A 15,945-nucleotide genomic window follows, 5' to 3' on the forward strand; every position below is an offset into this window, starting at 1 on the left:
CTTCATCCCAGAACCCTGGGATCACAACCTGAGTCAAAGGCAGACACATAATGACTGAGCCACTCAGGTGCCCCTAAACAGACATATTTGTAATGCTAAATGATGCACCAGTAAATGTGCTGTACTGATTCTATGCCTTGGAAGGTGTTCCCAAGAGAGCAGACTCATTGGTGTGACCACCATAAGAATCCGTGTTTCATATCTCCCATGGCAGGAAGCATTACTGACCTAAAGCCCAGCAACCTTGCTTTGAAATCCATTTCTCCATTTGGACAAAGCTCATGCTTCTCAGGCCTTGTTTTTGGACACTGAGTGTGTCAGGAATATTATAGCAGGTCCATTCCTTGGATGTGTGCTACTGCTCTGATGGATGACTTCAGTTCAAAATGTCCCAGCAACCTTGTGGAACTCCCCTTGCAAGTGAACTTCTACACGACTGTCTTTCCTTGTTTCCGTTCCTCTCTTGTGGTCAGACTTGCACCACAGTCTAATAGCTCTCCTACTTTCCCCCAACTCCCTCCATATTTTCTCCTTAAGGGCATTAGCCCTAATAAATTTCTAGCATGTTCAACCCTATCTTGGTATTGGCCTCTCGAAAGATGGACCAACTTATGTGCCTTAGAAATTAACAATGCTATTTGTTGAAAGCATGGAGATTCTTAGAGTGGCTTGAGATGAACACAATATAATCTGAAATTATGAATATTGGGCTCATATAACAATAAAACTCTGAGAGTTCCAGGAATTTTGGAGGAAATTATAATAAAATGCTATTTACACTGTGTACTTATTATTTCAGCAGTTTTAAATTTTTTATTCTAATGCGGGTTATATTTATCAGGATTATGGTCTCCCAAATGCATCCTTGGTTTCTCAGACCATTCCTTTGGTTACAGAGGTTGTGTGCCCCAAATCCACTTGCTTTCTCTCCCTACAGTCTTCAACCCTTATTGTCTTATTCATCCTTTAAGATTGGTTCCGACTGTCTGTGAAGCCTTTGCAGCCTCTTCCCAAGCAGAGTATTTCTCTGTGTTTTCCTTGCTTACAAAGGACTTTTATTTAGTATGTTACTGATTATAGTCACTTACTGTCATATTTGTTACATTACCATGAGATCCTTGTGTTATCTCTCATGGTGGAAGTGTCTTTTGAGTGGGTTGCATTTTATGAATATGTGGGTCCCTCTCCTTTCAAGGAGCAAGCTAAGGACACATTCTGTGCACACTTACAGATCTGAGTGTAACTACTTTCTCAGTCATGGCTATTTAATAGGGAAGCACTTGAAAATTTTGCAACTTAGATCTCACCATTGGGGACTGTTTTTGTCTTTTTTGCCTGACTCTTGACTGCTGAAAAATAATGTTAATTATAAAGTTACATAATGTTTTGTACTGATAATTTTAAAAAAGACAATAATGATTTAAGACCAGTCAATCAAATCTTTTAATTTGAAATTATAACTACTTTCTATAAGCCAGACAGATCTCACTTTTGACTTTTTGCTCTAATTGCTTCCAAAATGAATGCTTAACTCCATATTCTGTTATCCTCTTCAATATGTTGCAGCATTTTGGAGGGCACTTGGGTGTCTCAGTAAAGTGTCTAACTTAGGTCATGATCTCAGGGTCCTGAAATCAAGCTCTGAGTCCTACTCCCCAGCTCAGTGGGGAGTTTGCTTCAGGACTCTTTTTATCTCTTTCTCTGTCTCTTTCTCTATCTCAAATAAATACATCTTTTTAAAAAATGGTACAGCAGGGACACCTGGGTGGCTCAGTGGGTTAAAGCCTCTGCTTTCAGCTCAGGTTATGATCCAGGGTCCTGGGATCGAGCCCCGAATTGGGCTCTCTACTCAGCAGGGAGCCTGCTTCCTCCTCTCTCTGCCAGCTTCTCTGCCTACTTGTGATCTCTGTCTGTTAAATAAATAAATAAATAAAATCTTTAAAAAAATGTTACAGCATTTTCTATATTATCTCATTATACTGCCCATCATACTGGAGTTGTTAGGAGCCATCAGAATGATATGTGTCTGTGGAGAAAATCACCTTTCCTCCCCTGGGATTCTCATCAGTTTTCATGAGCCTTCTGCTAAAGTCCTAAGACTGTTAAAGATTTAATATCTGGACCCCTTTTAAAGTCAGAACAGAGATCAGGTCCCAAACTTTCATCTGGACATCTATAAAGCTGGGATATGAAGAGAGAGACTTCTGACTGTTGCCAAATTTTTGTTATTCTTCAGTCTCTTCCCTCTTGCCTACATATTCCTATCAAATTGCACTGAAGATATAGAAGATTAGAGAATTTATTTGCATATAACTGTCTCAAATGACCATTTTGTTTTATGGCTTTGTAAAAACATCACATGAAAATATTGGTGTTCTTTTATTTTATTTTTTTAAAAGATTTTATTTATTTATTTGACAGACAGAGATTACAAGTAGGCAGAGAGAGAGAGGAGGAAGCAGGCTCCCTGCTGAGCAGAGAGCCCAATGCAGGACTCGATCCCAGGACCCTGAAATCATGACCTCAGCCGAAGGCAGCAGCTTAACCCACTGAGCCACCCAGGCACTGTGGTGTTCTTTTAAAATATCGTGATCTAACCCCCAGTGAGTGCATTCAACTGTATTTGATCGACAGCTGTTGTAGAATAGTTCAAATTGGGCTAATCTTCCAAATTAGAGAATGGTGAAATTTGATAAGAAACTTTCAGTCATTAAGTGAAGCAAAGCAAAAAGAAACTTCACCTGTGTCTTTTCTATTCCTCCAAAATGCAGTAGCTCTCTGTTGAATGTATAAAGTTTTATTAGACATAATTGAATATGTTTGAGCTTGAATTTAAAATCATTCATTGTAATAGAATCTCTATATTTTTAGAGTGATTTACAATGTTTCATGTAAGTAGTTCAGCAGTAACCCAGGCACTGTGTAAGGGAGGCTCAGCGAATATTTCTGAAGTTCTTCTCTGGCCCATCTGTCTGTATATATATATATGATACCCTATATAGTCATCTACTCTACTATTTTTCAGAGTGAGAATGCATGAAACTTTCAGTGGGTTCTGTAGTTTCCATGAGTAGAGAGGTAGCAAGCATAATAATCGTCCCTCTTATTTCAGACCCCCAAAATACAGAATTCTATCTCACCCTTGCTAGATATTAGCCTGGAGGTGAGCATAGACATCTTTTTTCTGAGACCCTTTCTGATCTAAAATCTCATTAATCTCCCTACTCTATTGAGCTAGAAGCATTTTATCAAGTACGGGGAAATGGTGGGTTATAGATGACAGGGAATGTAAGCTTTACCCAACTGAAACTTGCAATATTTTTTTTCTTCTTTTTCATCTGTAACTAGTCTTCTGCACTAAATATCCAAAATTATTGTTTTCTTTTCTGTTTCCTTTATTGCTCTTCCCAATTTAGAGCAATTATTGGTAGTCACTGAGCAGAGATGACTTTGTGTGTCTTGTGGGAGTTCCTATAATAATCCACATGTCAGCTTGCCTATGTCAATATATAATCTTCAAAAATAAACAGTTAACTCATACTATATGCAATTAATTCAAAATGAATCAACAACACAAATATAAGGGCAAAACCATAAAAGTCTTAGAAGAAAACACAGTGTTAAATCTTCATGGCCTTAGATTTTGGCAATGGATTCTTAGATCTGACACCAAAAGCAATAAGAGAACAGTAAGAGGAAAAAAATAGATAAATTGGATTTCACTGAAATTTTAAAAATTGTGCATGAAAAGATATTGTCAAAAAAAGTGAAAAGATAACCTAGAGAATGGGAGAAAATATTTACAAATAATTTATCTGGTAAGAGTTTAATATCCAGTGTATATAAAGAATTCCCAAAACTCAAGAGAAAAGACAAAAACTGATTAAAAAATGGGCAAAGACTTGAATAGACATTTCTCCAAAGAATATTTACAAATGGGTCATAAACACATGAACAGATACTCAACATCACTAATCATTAGGGAAATACAAATCTTTTTTTTTAAACATTTATTTGACAGACAGAGATCATAAGTAGGCAGAGAGGCTGGCAGAGAGAGGGAGAGGCAGGCTCCTGCCCAACAGAGAGCCCGATGCGGGGCTCCATCCCAGGACCCTGGGATCAAGACCTGAGCTGAAAGCAGAGGCTTTAACCCACTGAGACACCCAGGCACCCCAAATCTTAATGAGATACCACATCAACTTACTAGGATATACTACCATAACTTCAAGAAAATTGAAAAATAACCAGGGTTGGGGAAAGTGAAACTCTCCTCCATTGCTGATGACAATGTAAAATGGTTCAGTTTTCTGTGAGAGTCCGATAGTTCCTCCAAAAGCTAGATACAGAATTATAAGACCCAGGAGTTATGCTCCTATGTATATACCTCACAACAGGAGTTATGCTCCTATGTATATACCTCACAACATTAAAAAGGGGTTCAAACAGATATTTGTATGCCAATGTCCATTGGAACATTATTCATGATAACTGAGGGGTGGAAACTACCCAAGTGTTTATTAACAGATGAAAAGATAAACAAAATACAGTGTGTACCTATGATGAAATACTATTAAGCCATAAAAAGAAATAAAGTTCTGATACATGCTGCAGCATGGATGATCCTTAAAAATATTATGCTTAGTGACAAAGAGCAGATGGAGAAGGACAACTATTGTATGACTCCACTTAATGAAATATCGGGAATAAGCAAATTCATATACAGAAAAGTGGTCTAGTGTTTACCAGGATGTAGAAGGACAGGACAATGGGGAGTTATAACTTGATTATATAATCTCTGTTTGGGGTGATGAAAAGATTTTGGAAATAGATGGTGGTGATAGTTGCATAATATTGTGAATGTAACTAACACTGCTACATCATATACTCAAAAATGACTAAAATGGCAATGAATAAATAAATACATGGCTTTGTTCCCCTATACTAAATAGACAAGCCAAATATGGAAGATGAGTTTAAACATTAGTTTAAGGTTACTGAAAATTGATATTTATTCCCAGAAAGATAGAGTAGAAACAGCAGTGTTTCATAAGAACCGTGAGAAAAAATAAGTATTTCACCCTTTGTTCAGTATGTTTCCTGTTTGTAGAAGAGAATTCTTTAAAAGAGGAACAGAAGTTTCCTTAAGCCTTGTTGTTACTGACATCTGATTAAGACAACCCACATTAGAAGATATTTGGGTTGGTGAAGTTTTCCATTAACTTCATGTGAGTTTTTCTACAGGAATTTTAAATAATACTTTTCCTTTAAAATTCTTATATATGCTTGTCTTAGTTACTAAATCTTGTAGTCTGTCACTATCAACAAAACATAAGAGCTCTCACTAAGGCAGGTCTTTAGTCAACTTGTCTTTCTTCTTATTTTTTCCTGCATGAAATTAGTAATAGGATCTACTAATACTTTTAAATAATTACTTTATTTCTGCTTGGATGACCACCTGGATTAGGACTAAAACTTTCTAACTGCATAACACCTTTCTTCAGGGAAATATTAAATCCTCGGACTTATTTCCATTCTAATTTTTTGGTAACGTTAGCCTTTTTGAAGGGTAAGGAAGATGGCAAGAAGTGAAGAGAAATAGTAAGAAGCAGCCAATACCTAACTTTTTACCCTCTTAAATGGCAACTGACAACACATTAAAAAAATTCCAAAATTATGCTTCTTTATGCCAACATACCCTTAGTTTGGATTTGCAATAAAATGTTTGCTGGAAGTAAACAATTATTTGTAAGCTCAAGTTGGTGTAATTATATAAAAGTTTCATAATATAAAGTGATATCTAAATATGAAAACACACACAGAAACAAATATAGGCACATCACAATCCCAGATTCTCTGGGACATGATAAAAGCCTGAAGGAAAGAGAGGGAGGGGGATATATTTTTAAATATAAAGGATACTTATGTAACGTAAGGATAAAGTATTTATGATGTCAGAAATTGGGTAGGATAAACAGAGTTCAATGACTTTGATCAGTCCTAGAAAGAAAACAGCTATAGTGAGCATAAAAGAAAGGCGGATAAAGAAAGATGAGTACAGAAAATGGGATTCTTGGAAGAACTACATAAAATAAGTGGGAGTGAGGACACTGGTGACTTTCTCATTCACTTTTCAAGTGGCCAGGATGTTGTAGTGTTAGATTACCTGGGTCTTTTGCTTTTTTTTTTTTTTTAATTTTTTATTTTTTATAAACATATATTTTTATCCCCAGGGGTACAGGTGTGTGAATCACCAGGTTTACACACTTCACAGCACTCACCAAAGCACATACCCTCCCCAATGTCCATAATCCCACCCCCTTCTCCCAAACCCCCTCCCCCCAGCAACCCTCAGTTTGTTTTGTGAGATTAAGAGTCACTTATGGTTTGTCTCCCTCCTAATCCCATCTTGTTTCATTTATTCTTCTTCTACCCACTTAAGCCTCCATGTTGCATCACCACTTCCTCATATCAGGGAGATCATATGATAGTTGTCTTTCTCTGCTTGACTTATTTCGCTAAGCATGATACACTCTAGCTCCATCCATGTTGTTGCAAATGGCAAGATTTCATTTCTTTTGATGGCTGCATAGTATTCCATTGTGTATATATACCACATCTTCTTGATCCATTCATCTGTTGATGGACATATAGGTTCTTTCCATAGTTTGGCTATTGTGGACATTGCTGCTATAAACATTCAAGTGTACGTGCCCCTTTGGATCACTACGTTTGTATCTTTAGGGTAAATACCCAATAGTGCAATTGCTGGGTCATAGGGCAGTTCTATTTTCAACATTTTGAGGAACCTCCATGCTGTTTTCCAGAGTGGCTGCACCAGGTGGCATTCCCACCAACAGTGTAGGAGGGTTCCCCTTTCTCTGCATCCTCGCCAGCATCTGTCATTTCCTGACTTGTTGATTTTAGCCATTCTGACTGGTATGAGGTGATATCTCATTGTGGTTTTGATTTGTATTTCCCTGATGCCGAGTGATATGGAGCACTTTTTCATGTGTCTGTTCGCCATCTGGATGTCTTCTTTGAAGAAATGTCTGTTCATGTCCTCTGCCCATTTCTTGATTGGATTATTTGTTCTTTGGGTGTTGAGTTTGCTAAGTTCTTTATAGATTCTGGGCACTAGTCTTTTATCTGATATGTCGTTTGCAAATATCTTCTCCCATTCTGTCAGTTGTCTTTTGATTTTGTTAACTGTTTCCTTTGCTGTGCAAAAGCTTTTGATCTTGATGAAATCCCAATAGTTCATTTTTTCCCTTGCTTCCCTTGCCTTTGGTGTTGTTCCTAGGAAGATGTTGCTGCGGCAGAGGTCGAAGAGGTTGCTGCCCGTGTTCTCCTCAAGGATTTTGATGGATTCCTTTCATACATTGAGGTCCTTCATCCATTTTGAGTCTATTTTTGTGTGTGGTGTAAGGAAATGGTCCAATTTCATTTTTCTGCATGTGGCTGTCCAATATCATCAAAGCCATCTATGAAAAACCCACCGCAAATATCATTCTCAATGGAGAAAAACTGAAAGCTTTTCCGCTAAGGTCAGGAACACGGCAGGGATGTCCATTATCACCACTGCTATTCAACATAGTACTAGAGTTCCTAGCCTCAGCAATCAGACAACAAAAGGAAATTAAAGGCATCCAAATCGGCAAAGAAGAAGTCAAATTATCACTCTTTGCAGATGATATGATACTATATGTAGAAAACCCAAAAGTCTCCACTCCAAAACTGCTAGAACTTATACAGCAATTCAGTAAAGTGTCAGGATATAAAATCAATGCACGTAAATCAGTTGCATTTCTCTACACCAACAGCAAGACAGAAGAAAGAGATATTAAGGAGTCAATCCCATTTACAATTGCATCCAAAACCATAAGATACCTAGGAATAAACCTAACCAAAGAGACACAGAATCTATACTCAGAAAACTATAAAGTACTCATGAAGGAAATTGAGGAAGACACAAAGAAATGGAAAAATGTTCCATGCTCCTGGATTGGAAGAATAAATATTGTGAAAATGTCTATGCTACCTAAAGCAATCTACACATTTAATGCAATTCCTATCAAAGTACCATCCATCTTTTTCAAAGAAATGGAACAAATAATGCTAAAATTTATATGGAACCAGAAAAGACCTCGAATAGCCAAAGGGATATTGAAAAAGAAAGCCAACGTTGGTGGCATCACAATTCCGGACTTCAAGCTCTATTACAAAGCTGTCATCATCAAGACAGCATGGTACTGGCACAAAAACAGACACATAGATCAATGGAACAGAATAGAGAGCCCAGAAATAGACCCTCAAATCTATGGTCAACTAATCTTCGACAAAGCAGGAAAGAATGTCCAATGGAAAAAAGACAGCCTCTTCAATAAATGGTGCTGGGAAAATTGGACAGCCACATGCAGAAAAATGAAATTGGACCATTTCCTTACACCACACACAAAAATAGGTCTTTTGCTTTTTAAGACTGTTTCTTCACTTTGTTACCCCCACATATTCTGGGGGTATAGGTGTTCATGTTCATGTCCCTCTAGTTTCTGCTGTAAAATTGTTGAAAGCCAGAATGAGGACTCCACCATATTCTAAGTGAAAAACTCCTCAGATACCTGAGGATACATAGCCTCTGAGCAACTTAAACATTTCAGAAGAGATTTTAACTGTTACAATGGAAACAACTTCTCCTTCAGAAGCAAATGACCAATTTGACCACTGCTTTATATGATCTTCTAATAAGACTGTTATGACTTTATATGATCTTCTAATAAGACTGTTATGACTCATTCCTTGATTGATGCTACCATGCTGCTATACCTCACCTTATGAGTGCTTTACTAGTGACTTTTTTTTTTAAGTAGGCTCCACATTGAGTATGGAGTCCAATATGGGGCCCAAAGTCACAATCCTAAGACCAAAACCCAAACTGAGATTAAGAGTCAGATGCTTGACTGACTGAGCCACCCAAGCGCACCTAGTTAGTGACTTTTTGACATAACATATCTTGGAAAGTTATACTACTTTTCAAACAATGACATTTCCCTCCCCAGAATAGCACAGTTTTCACCATGAGGCACACTGGATAAACATGCTCTTAAGAAATGGTATTTGGGGGCACCTGGGTGGTCAGTGGGTTAAAGCCTCTGCCTTCGGCTCAGGTCATCCCAGAATCCTGGGATTGAGCCCCGCATCAGGTTCTTTGCTCAACAGGGAGCCTGCTTTCCCCCCTCTCTCTGCCTGCCTCTCTGCCTACTTGTGATCTTTGTCTGTCAAATAAATAAGATCTTAAAAAAAAAAAGTGGTATTTTAAAATTATGATTTCAGACAAAGACATGCTTATCAATTCATACCAAACAAGTTTTTAGAGAGTACAACATGTGGAACAAATTTAAGTTGCACACTGTGAAGGATGCACCCAAAATATTTTCCTCTGTATACACAAGACAATCGAAAGAGATGAGAACACAGCATCTTCAGCTAGTTACTCACATGGGTTATTTTGAAGTGTTCTGAAGTATTCTCATGGTTATTTAGTCTTTATTTTACCCTATAGGTATATTTCTGGGCTATAACTTTGAGTGTAGATTTGCGTACTAGACAATGATGTACCTAAGAATGGTTGGAAAATTGTCAAAGAGAAAGATGAAGAACAAACCCTCCAAAGAATATGTTTCCTACACCCCCTCCTCTAAATCTGACCATCCACTATAGTTTTTTATTACATTTTAAGTATAAACTATATTTACTTTAAGCTAGTTATTAATTACAAGAAATTATTTCCTTGCAATTCAATTCATATATTTTTCTAAGAAGATTGTTTGGTATCTTTCCTTTGGTATTGATATAAAACATCATAAATTTCCTTGTTAAATTTAATAGATTTTTAATTGAATGGTCAAGTTGCTTCACTTCTCTGAGCCTTCCTTTCTTCATCAAAAAGAGGGTTAATAAAACTGGTGCTGAGAGTGCTGTGGGGCTTTAAAATAATCAATCAATCAATTAATTAATTAAATGTCATGAGTAAATAGTTTCAAGCACTTTCACAGCATTTATGTATTTATTTACTGGCAAATGTTGTGTTACTAATGAATCCCTCCTGGGGCATCTGCAAGGCTCAGTAAGTTGGCTCTTGGTTTCGGTTCAGGTCATGATCTCATGGGTCATGATCTCACGGGTCATGGGATCAAGCCCCACATGGGGCTCTGTGACCAGTGGGGAGTCTGCTTGAGGATACTCTCCCTCTGTCCCTCCCCCCTAAAATAAATACATAAATGTTAAATAATAATATATCACACTTATTTACACATAAAATGGTTATTTAGAATACGAGATATTCAAACTGCATTCTTTGAAAATTAAAAAAGATAAATTTAATGTATTTCTTTTTCATTTAATGGCACTTTACATGGTAGCAGCATTTCACAAATGAAGTAAAATCATTAAACAAAGGAATACATTGATGGAATAAAAGAGCTGAGTAAATTATAGCCTCAGCCTTGGAGGAACTTGCAAGTTTTTAGAGAAGATGAATAGATCTGCACTTAAGAATGTGCAGAATGTAAAAGTTTATGTAAATTATAAAGAAATAGGACCACATTTAAAAAAACAAATAAGCATATCTGAGTTTATATACTAAAACTACAGTTATCTCCTTTAAAAAGTTCCCCTGGAATGTATGCATTGTCATTTCTCACAAACGTATTTGATTGAAAGATAAGTTATGATGATAAAATAATGGGAATGGTATCACAGAGAAGCACTAGGATATAAAATGCCCAGAACATAGATAAGTGATTTTTTAAGGATCTTCCCATGATCTATTCTCCTTTCAACATTTTCTTTATCTATCATCTATCTATCTCTATCTATATTCTATATATATATATATATATCTATATTCTATATTCTATATATATATATATTCTATATATATATATATATTCAAATTATATATATATATATATATATATATATAATTTGTATTTTAAGTAGACTCCATGCCCAACATGGGGCTTGAACTCATGACCCTGAGATCAAGAGTCACATGCTCTGCAGACTAAGCCAGCCAGGTGCCCCTCAACATTTTCTACATAAGACTATAACAACGTTCAGAAATGCTGATTGAAAGGAGCATTCCATTGTTAAAGTCCCATTCAGGAAAGTAGGTCAAGCTTGAATCCAACAGTGGGACATTTTTGCAATGGGAAACAACCAACCACAAAGGGAAATGACTTTGAATACCAAGTGAATAGACTCTTTTTCTTGCTTAAAACTGTTGTCAGGAGGCAATGGTGGGAGTAAGGTGTAGTCTCATACCTTGCTATACAGCAGAAACAAGCATTTTCAGAGGATATTTGTGACATACAAGATATTCAAAAGGAGTTTATATGGCAAGAGAAATAAGGTTGGAACACCTGGCGGGCTCAGTCAGTTAAGTCTCTGTCTTAGCTCAGGTCATGATCTGAGATCAAGCCCTACGTCAGGCTCCCTGCTCAGTGGGAATTCTGCTTCTCTCTCTCCCTCTGCTGCTCCCCTTGCTTATATTCTCTCACTCTCATGCTCTCTCTCTCTCAAATAAATAAAATCTTAAGGAAAAAAAAAGAAGTAAGGTTAATGAACTTTGTGTGTCTGAGAGGGGTCTGCAATCAACCATAAACATTGGTACATGTAAATGGTCACCCCATATGAAACAGGTAAAGATTCTAATTAAGTGAGATTGAGAATAACACTGAATCAGGACACAAAGGAGTTCCTGAAAGTCATTCTAAAAGCTTCTGACCGGGCTCTTCAGTGTGCCCTATGATAATATTTTGGTAATAGTGTCATTGCCATCAAACCCACTCATATATGACTTGTATATTTTGGTATGTTTATACCATAATGTGGGTTCATTTGTGTTCAACCAATTCTTTTTTGTCCCAAGTTTAGAAAACAAAACAAACAAACAAACAAAACCCAAAAGGTTTTATTAAGGGGGATTCTGAAACTGAAAGGACATTTTGTTTCTGCCAAATGGACACTTTATACTCTTAACACCCTGATTTGCTCACAGGTAGATAGAGTATCAGTCCCATTATAGAGTAAGCAGGGCCATTTGGTAAACATCCTTACATTAACCAAGGATTGTACGTGGTTAGTGCTTAAATTTGTTTCCCTCAAAATAGACATACAGAGGTTTCTTTAGTACTGTACTGACATATACCCCTATGTCAACATTATCATCATTCCTAAATGGGTCACTGTGAGGGAACTCAGACTTTGTAAGGTCCCCACTGAGGCTGGTGTGTGGGGGCCATACTGTATGTGGGCCTCTTATGACATAGTTTTTGTTCTTCCCCATCCTGCTCCATGCCCCAAGAAGCTAACCTGGAAATCTGCACTGTCCAGACTCATCTGCCCTCTGTCATTTAGTTGGGTTTGACAAATGCAATGCAGGAGATTGGAGTGAGAGGAGGAAGAGGTCAGGGATTTATTCCTGTTTCTCTCTGCCTGGTTCAGGAGCAACTGGGTTCCTTTACAGATGACCTCAGTGCTTGTTGTGTGGCTTCTCTCCAAGGGATACAGCCCTTACCATGCTCCAGTAGAGCTCTCCTTTGGGACTTCCTGTTGTCTCCTCAACATCCTCTGTTGGTTCCTTATCATCCTTGACAATTAATCCCTACATCAAACCCTCTTTGATTTCACCATTGGAATGGCTTCCTGCCTGAAACATATATCTTCCATGTATTATTTTCTTATATATTATTTTTTCTCATTAACACAAATATTTATTAACACTATTTATACACCAAAATAGGTTGAGTGTGAAGTTTGGATAACTTGAAGTCACCATTTGCTTCTGCACAAAGGTATTTTCTTATTTATTAATGAACATTTTTCTTTGCCATCCTTTAGTTTTTGTCCAGATATTGGCCTCTGCCAAATATTTAAAAATTATCTTAGTTTCTATAAACAAAACTAAAAGTGATGCTGTGACAGTGACTTTATGGTAACCAAATACATCTAATGTCAAATGTCATTTAAAACATTTCTTGGGAGGGGCACCTGGGTTGCTCAGTGGGTTGGGGCTTCTGCTCAGGTCATGATCCCAAGGTCCTGGGATTGAGCCCCACATGGGGCACTCTGCTTACCAGGGAGCCTGCTTCCCCTCCTCTCTCTCTGCCTGCCTCTCTGCCTACTTGTGATCTCTCTCTGTCAAATAAATAAATAAGAAACAATCTTAAAATAAAACATATTTCTTGGGATGCCTGGATGACTCAGTCTGTTAAGCATCTGCCTTTGGCTCAGGTCATGATCTCAGGGTCTTGAGATCCAGTCCTGCATCAGGCTCCCTGGAGCCTGCTTCTCCCTCTGCCTGCCACTCCCCCTGCTTATGCTTTCTCTTTCTGACAGATAGATAAATAAAATACAAAACAAAACAAAACAAAAAACCAACTTTATAAAAACCCCCACCAAAATTTAATAAACAAACAAAAAAACAAACAAACAAAAACCAAAAACACCCATATCTGAGGGGACTCTCAGGATTAGCAGACTCTCTACACTCTCTCTGAATTATACTGGCTGATTCCCACAGAAAAATGAAACTCATCACTGCCATACTAGCCCCCATTCTATCCTTGTACCTGTGCTCCCATCAGCTGAGTTGTATACTTCCCTAGACTCAATTGTGTTTGATTTGAAACCTTGTCATTGTACTACTATAACAACTACATGTTAATACAACTTGACAACTGCATATTACCCAAAACGACAGGTTGTAAAAGAAAATGTTGCTGCTGTGAAAACTAAATTAAATACTTCAGAAAGCATACTGCTTTTTAAAATGAGATCAAATCAAATAATTATAAAGAATTAGGGGGAAAAAACATTTTAAGGCCTAGAAAAATTTTGCTTTTAGCTTTAAGATCTTTTTCTCACTTGAAACTCACTAGGAAATGTAGATGAATTATGTAGATATATATGAAAATGTAGATGAATTATGAGTATAGTTTTGTGAAAAAGACTATCTGGGGGCACCTGAGTGGCTCAGTTGGTTAAGCCACTGCCTTCGGCTCAGGTCATGATCCTGGAGTCCTGGGATCAAGTCCCATATCGAGCTTCCTCTGCTCTGCAGGGAGCCTGTTTCTCCCTCTCCCCCTGCTTGTTCTCTCTCTTTCTCTGTCAAATAAGTAAATAAAATCTTAAAAAAAAAATACTATCTGGAATTCCAGTCACCAGATTTTTATTAAAAAAAAAAAAAAAGCTTTGGTTCTACTATAAAAGGAAGGTAAGTAAAAAAGAAGGTAAGTAAATATGTATTTATAAGTTTGATGTAAAATTCAAAGTTCCAGTTTAATATATATCTCTTTTATGACTGCCTAATATGACTGACATTTCTTGATTAACCAATTGTGATGGTTAATTTTACATGTCAATTTGACTAGGCAATGACGTGCTCAGGTCAAACACTATTCTGACTTTGTGAGGGTATTTTTGGATAAGATTAACATCTGATTAGGTAGACTGAGTAAAGAGACTACCCTTCCTAATGTGGGTGGACCTTATCAAATTAGTTGAAGGCCTAAACAGAACAAAAAGGCTGACTCTCCCATGAGTAAGATTTGTAAGTAAGGAAATTCCTCCTGCTTACTTGAGCTGGAATATCAGTCTTTTCCAACCTTCGCATTCAACTAAAACATCAAACTTCACTATGTCTCAAGATTACCAGCTTTCAGACTAGAACTTACACCATCAGCTCTCCTGGACTCACACTGGAACTCTTCTGGGTCTCCATCTTGTTGACTACAGATCTGGTGACTTTTACCAGATCTTGATGGCAAAAAGAGGAAGAGCAAATGAGGGAGACTGAGGATGAGATGAGGAAGTAAAAGAAAACCAGGAGAATGTGGGATCATTCAACCCCTAAAGGAGAATTTCAAGGAGTAACCAGTTGTATTAAATGCCAAAATATCAAGGAATATGAGGTCAAGGGAATCCCCAATGTATATAGCAATATAGTATAGTTTGTTGTTAACTTTATGGAAGTAATTTCACTGAAATGATATGAATGAAGTCAGATTATAAGGACTGAAGAGGAAATTATATCTCTAGTTAATGAGGTCTATCAGACACAAGTGGTTACTTCTGTCCATTTTATAACAGCATTGAAAAGATAGCAAAAGATAGCAAAAGAAGTTTTTTATAAACTTTGATAAACCCAGAAAAATAATGATGAAATTCTAACAAGCTTTTGAAGGATGAGAAATGGATGAACTTTGGTTGTTGACTTAGCATTATAGTAAAGGTAAACTGAAAATGTGAGGAGCAAGCAGACAAAGATCAAGATGATTCATGTCTCAGAACCCTGGAAGAACTTGGTAATTTAAGTCTTAGGGATCTCTGAAAAATCAGTTGGCAATTTGTTTATGAAACAGCTTTTCACATATTCTCCAGTGTTTTGCCAATTGGTACCCTATCCTCATATTACAGAAGACTGGAAATTCCCTATCTAAGAATGTTGAAACCTTTCCCCAAACAGTATAAAATTCCCCCAGCTTCACTTATACATAACCATGTGGGAGAATAGAGAATCACTTCAGGGAAAAATCTGCCAATGGTGAAAACAAACAAACAAACAAACAAACAAAAAACAGAGTAATATTGATATTTGTGTGCCCTTCAATGAAAAATCCAGCTTATTGCTAAGTGATGTCCAACAGTGACTAATTCTGCTCATGCAAATAGAACTCTGAACATTAAATATAACAAGAAAAAAAAATCAAGCAAACTATTAAAAAAAAACATAAAATATAGGGGCATGTGGGTGGCTCAGTTGATTCTGTCTTCAGCTCAGGTCATGATCCCAGGGTACTGTGATCAAGAGCCCCCTGCTGCTTCCCCTGCCTATGCTCTCTCTCTGTCAAATAAATAAAATCTTTAAAATAAAATAAATAA

This window comes from Mustela nivalis (genome assembly GCF_964662115.1).
Source record: "Mustela nivalis genome assembly, chromosome: 2".
Lineage (NCBI taxonomy): Eukaryota > Metazoa > Chordata > Mammalia > Carnivora > Mustelidae > Mustela > Mustela nivalis.